Below are 6246 nucleotides of genomic sequence, written 5' to 3'. Positions count from 1 at the left end.
AACACCCCCCAAAGAAGCCAGCAAACTGGTAGTATGTAGTGATGTATGCTTGGGTGATAAAACTGAAGAAAAACTAAATTATCATAAAAATAACAGTTGCTATTCTTGAGGGAAGAAGTATAATTGGAAGAATGAAAGGTTTCTAGAGCAGGGAATAAGTGTTCGCTTGATTGTTTGTTTTGTTTTGCTGTTCCATACTGATAGTTTGAAGACAGGGCCTTTATGCTGACCTACATTCCAAGTCCTTTTTGTTTTTAATTTTGATACAGGTCACTAAGTCACTAAATGGCTCAGGTTAGGCTCCAACCCAGAATCTTTCTGCCTCAGCCTCCCAAAGTACTAGTGTTTCCAGGTAGCTCCTTCTAGAAACTGGCCAAGTACAGGTTACTGGTTTTGTGGCTCATGGAATACCTCCTGGAGTTGGATTCCGGGTTCTGCTCATTTTGGACAAAGAATTGAACAAAATGAGCAAAAAACAATGATGAAGTTTATTTGAAAAATTAGAAGTGAAGGATGAGGGAAGAACTGGGTCTGAAAGCGAGCTTGGGCCAAGTAAGAAAGGAAAAAGCAAATAAAAGCACACCCTGGAAGGCCTAGAGCAGATTATCACAAGAAAAGCCATGATAGCAAGTCATGAGGGTCACCAACATAGTCACCTTTTATGCTGTCCAAATCTTGAGGAAACCCATGAGAAATTTTACATGTGGGTTCTGAGAGGCGGGCTAGGACCTCATGTCTCAGGCTGATATTGGGTCTAGGCCGTCCTACTGGACATCCGCTCAGGTTCTCATGAGAAGTCCACGTACCAGGCCTTAGCAACTGTTCTGTGCATGGGTTCCAGAATTTTGTAGTTAACAGGTTGTCTACTTTCCCATGCCCTGATGTCCTATTTCATTTCCACCAAGAAACAAATCCCCACAATCCATTACAGGTGCTGAGGGAGTGGGGGGGTCTCTGTCTTCCATGGCTTCTTCAACCCAGAAGGGGCTGCAGGCCCTGCCTACTGGGCCTGTGGGCTGTCCAACTGCCTTGAGGCACTGTGGCTCACTGGCTGGGCTGAAAAAGAAAGCTGTCAGAAAACGGTGGGAAAAGAGTTAGTGACCATTGAGCTGCTGTGTGATATTAGGAAAAAAAAAACTATACTTTTAGCTAAAATATGAGAAGCAGGTCAGATTTCCATGCTTCCTATAGCAGTACTGGAGTCTTGCTTCTTGAAGAGAAATCTTAAGTGTTCCAGAGACTCACAGAAGCTTCCTCCTTATGGGTGACCCTGTTTGTTAGACAGTTCGGTGGGACAGCCCATACTCTAAAAAGATGAATCTAATTATCTCTTCCACTTTTACTGCAGTGGGGTGGCAAGGATCACTGAGAAGGGGCCTCTCCATTTTGACTTTAATTGGTCAGAGGGTATCCCCTTTCTTTCCGTGTTTTCATAAGCACTTGGTCTCCAGGATGGACAGTAGGTGGTCCCCCTGGGTGAGGAGCTGGCACAACTCCAACTCTATTCCCATACTTCTGGGTAGCCTGCTGTACTTGACTGAATTAATGAGGTATTGTAAGAGCCTCGTGGTCTCTGGGTTGACTATCATATCAGAGGACAGAAATGGCCTCCCATATAACATCTCATATAACATCTCAAATGGGCTCAAACTTGGCTCATTTTTGGACCAGTGATGAGCCTTTGTGATGCTATTGGTGGCAATTAGAGCCATGACTCAGACATTTCTTGACACGGTTTTGCCAGAGGTCACTTTAGAGTCTGGTTGACACCCTCTTCCTTTCTAGAAGATTGAGGCTTCCAAGAGGAACGCAGATGGTACTATCTTCCTAAAGCCTTTGCCACTCTCTGAGTTATTTGGGAGGTAAAAGAAGGCCAGTTGTCACTCTGGAGGGCCTGAGGTAATCTAAATATAAGCATTTGGGCCAGGGAGATAGCTCAGTAGAATTAGTGCTTGCCTGGCAAGCACAGGGCCCTGAGTTCAATCCCTGGTACTGCAAAAAATAAATAAATAAATAAATAAATAAATAAATAAATAAATATAAGGATTATTCTTTAAAAAGCACTTTGATTACTCTGGAGCCTTTTTTGAATGTGTAAGAAAGGCTTCAATCCAATCTACAAAGATTTCAGCCAAGAACACTTGTTTAAATCCTCCACATGGTGGCATATGGATAAAGTCTAATTGCCAGTTCTCCCCAGGATAAGCCCCTCACTTATCTACAGGTTCTAACAAAGGGGTGGTTTGGGCTTGCCAGGCTTATTGTAGGCACAGAGTGGGCAAGCTTTGCAGAGCTGTCAGCTGGTTACTGCTAGTTCTAGTCCTGTAAAACTCAAGTGACCATTTCCAATGTGGCATCTCTTCCCATACGGAAGGAATCACAAAGTGTTTTTATAGCCTTTCATTGTGTCCCTTAAGGAAGGACTAGTTTGTTTTCTAAATACCACTAGAGTCTCTGTTTAATTCTCCCTTCTCTTAAGGCTAATTTATCTTCTGGGAGTGTACGAACTGATTTTATGTTTCCTTAGGAACTGGGAATAATGCTAGAGCCTGAAGGGACTGTCAGGCTGTCCTTTCGCTTCCCTCTTGGTCTTGTGATTTCCTGGAAAGCCTTCAGGCATGTCTCTGCGGTGGCCTTATAGTGCACGAATATGACATGCATGGGAAGATGAACTGCCTCTAGGAGTTGTAGACTTCACTCCTATGCTTGATGGATACAGTTCACTAGTCAGCAAACATCTTTCTTTCCAGATGGCTCTACGGGCATGTAGTGTCACAAAGACATATTTGTAGATAAGTCTTTGTAGATATTTAAATTCCTGTCTATTCCAAATATTAGTGCCTAAGTAGGAGCTCTGACCTCTGCATTTTAAGCACAGGTTGCTGGAGAAAGAGGTTTAGCTTTAGTCACCTGTTGTGTATATGCCGACAACTATATAACCTGTCTTTCAAAGTCTTTCTTGGGCAAAGCTAATTCCATCAATGAACCACAGTTCCTCAAGTTCTTTTTTTAAATGTATTTGGTACAGGGTCTTACTATGCAGTTCGGACTCATAGTGATCCTCCAATTTTCAGCCTTCCCAGTGCTGTGATTACAGGTGTGTGCCATCATGCCTGGTCTCGGTGGCTGGTTCAGCGTGCCTGGGGGCAGGGCCAGCATAGCACATGGTGCCAGGGATCCAATCCCAGTCCCTGCACTCACTTAAGCAGGTACTTAGTCCACTGCGCTATCTCACCGGCCCTTCCTCAAGGGCTTAGAGGGCAGGTAACTGATGTCCTGTCTGCAGGGGAGCGGCTGTCCCAGGTCACCCCCTTCTCCATGTGGTTTGCATTTGTGCTAAACATAACTGAAACTTCTAAAACAGCCGAATAAACCTTTCCTCCTTTAAGTTGTGGGGAGTGGAGTAGGGTATTCTGTCCCAGTAGTAAGGATATGACTAGGACAGTACCTTTAGATATGGAGGAGAATGGAGGTGATGATCAGAGAAGAAAAACTATCAGGAAGGTTTTTCACAGATTGAAAACAGCAATGCACTAATAATGGCTAAGGTTTATATAGATGTTACATAGGCTTATATAGACTTTACATCAGGCCCTGTTCTTAGTGCTGTATATAAACACACACACACACACACACACACACACACACACACACACACATATTCAAGGCCAGTGAAATAATTCAGCAGACTAAGCATTTGGTTAGGTAAGTGCAGGGGCCAGAGTTTGATCCCTGGCACTGCATGCTGGGTGCCAGGGATCTGCTCCCGGGTGATAGAGTCCAGGCGTGGTGGCACATGCCTGTAATCCCAGCACTAGAGAGGCTGAAAACAGGAGGATCACTATGAGTCCGAGCTGCATAGTGAGACCCTGCACAAACCCCCCCAACACCAAATCTTATATGTATGTATATATGTTATATACTCATCTAATTCTGCAAAATAAATACTAATACTCTCATTTTACAGGACAAAACCTATCGCCAAATCTTATTAGTCCAAAGCCTATCCCAAACCTGCCCATTTAAAGATACTGTCACCACCTAATCCAAACATGGTTTCTCACCTGAGCTGCCACAGTGACCTCCTAGTTCCCCTCCCTCCTTCCATGCTGTCCGCTGCATCTCATACTCCCCCCCACAGTTCAATTCTGAAAAAGTAACAGGACTTTCCTTGTTTATTGCATCTCAATGGGTCACCGAATTCCACCCCTGCCCCTTGTACTGGGAATTTAACCCATGACTTGAACATGCTAGACATGCACTTTACTACTGAACTATACCACAGCCTTGCTAACTGCTTTTCTTTTCTTTTTTTCTATTTATTCATTTATCTATTTATTTATTTATTTTTGAGACAGGGTCTTGCTGTGTATTTCAAGCTGGCCTTGAACTCACTCCATAGCCTACGCTGGCCTGGAAGTCATGGTGATCCACTTGCCTCAGCCTCCTGAGTGCTCGATTACAGATGTGCACCCCCACACCTGGTGCTCACAGCTTTCAGAATAAAATATAAACTCATTACTATAAACTACAAAACAATAAATGCATCATTCTCATCTTAAAACTTACCTCCTATCATACTTCTAGTTCTAGAGCATCTAATATACTCGAGCTGTATAATATTTTATTAACCACTTTTATTTTGAAAATATAAGAATATGCTCCAACATGGTGGAACATACCGGCAAAACCAGTGCTCTGGGAGGTGGAAGCAGGAGGATAGCAACTTCAGTGACTTGCTATCATTGAAGTCAAGCCTGGGCAACTTAATGGCTTAGTGAGACCTTGTGGCCAAAAAAAAAAAAAAAAAAAAATTTACCGCGGTTCAATCCCCCAGCACCACATGCCCGCCAGCCCTGCACCCTGGTGGACTAAGCTGGCCACACACACACACACACACACACACACACACACACACACAAATAAATAAATAAATTTTTTTTTGAAGAATGGGGGGCTGGTGAGATGGTTCAGTGGTCTAAAGCACCTACTTAGAACAAGCTTAGCAAAGCACAGGGACTGCGGTTCAATCCCCCAGCACCACATGCCAGCCAGCCCCGCCCCCTGGTGGGCTGAGCTGGCCACACACACACACACACACACACACACAAATAAATAAATAAATAAAAATTTTAAAAAATTTAAAAGACAAGTAGAAAGATCTTGGCTTCACTTTCAATATAGAAAATGAAAAATGTATTTTCGTCCAGGTCAGTTTTTAGTGTAATATCTGAACTAGCCATTCTGTAACCTCAGTTCTTATCTTTCTTGCCTTAAAGTGACCAAATGTAGTGTCCAGAAAATCACTGGAGAGATAAAGCATTTGGAGAAGCTCAGGCAAAAAGGAGCAGAACAGTAGGATGGAAAGAAGGGAAAGGATAAGAGAGGTATACTGCCGTTACACTGGGGCCAACTGGGATTTACTGTTCAGCAAATATTCATTTACTCTCCCACTGCCACTTTGCAGGCGATATTCCTCTGGCTGTTGCTTTCTGACTCAGTCAGGTGACTTAATCTTATCAATGAAATACGAGCAAGTATGGGAAGATGAGAGGCATTCCATGTGTCCAGTGTTTTCTCCTCACCTCTTTTGGTGGTTGCCGTGAGAGGATGGTGCTTCAAGTAGCCATAGCATCCTGAGCCTGGGTCCCAAGAGCATTTATGAATGTTATCTGCAGTTGAAAAAGCAAGGTGGGGGGGTCAAGGAGATAGCTCAGTGGAATAAGTGCTTCTCTAGCAAGTGCAAGTTCCTGAGTTCAATCCTGGATACCACACAAAAGAAAAAATAAATAAATAAGGCCACATGGCCCAGCCCCTATTCTAGACATGCAGGATGGACCACGACCTTGTTATTGTCAGCACGGAGTTTGACGTGGTTTTTCACCCAGCACAATTGTGGCAATGGTTGACAAATGCAAATGACAGTGATTAATACTAAAGGTTGTCTCCCTCCTGTTCTCCTAGCACTGCCTCTCCATGAACCTCTAACTGCTCTCTCTGTATGCAAGCCAAAGAGAAATAGCTGCACAATCCAAACTGTGCATATTTTACCATGTATTAGAGCACTCTCAGTGAAGAACAGCATATAGAATGCTATCGCTTGTGTTGCAGAGGAAAACAGGAGTGTGTGTGTGTGTGTGTGTGTGTGTGTGTAAGACAGAATCATAGAGAATTTTCTGGAAAAAAATAAATAAGAGATCAAAAGCAAAAGATTCACTTAGAGAATCTGAGTGAAACCAAAGTGGA

The sequence above is a fragment of the Octodon degus genome, unplaced genomic scaffold (assembly GCF_000260255.1).
Source record: "Octodon degus isolate 3935 unplaced genomic scaffold, OctDeg1.0 scaffold00177, whole genome shotgun sequence".
Lineage (NCBI taxonomy): Eukaryota > Metazoa > Chordata > Mammalia > Rodentia > Octodontidae > Octodon > Octodon degus.
This window is presented reverse-complemented; position numbering follows the sequence as displayed.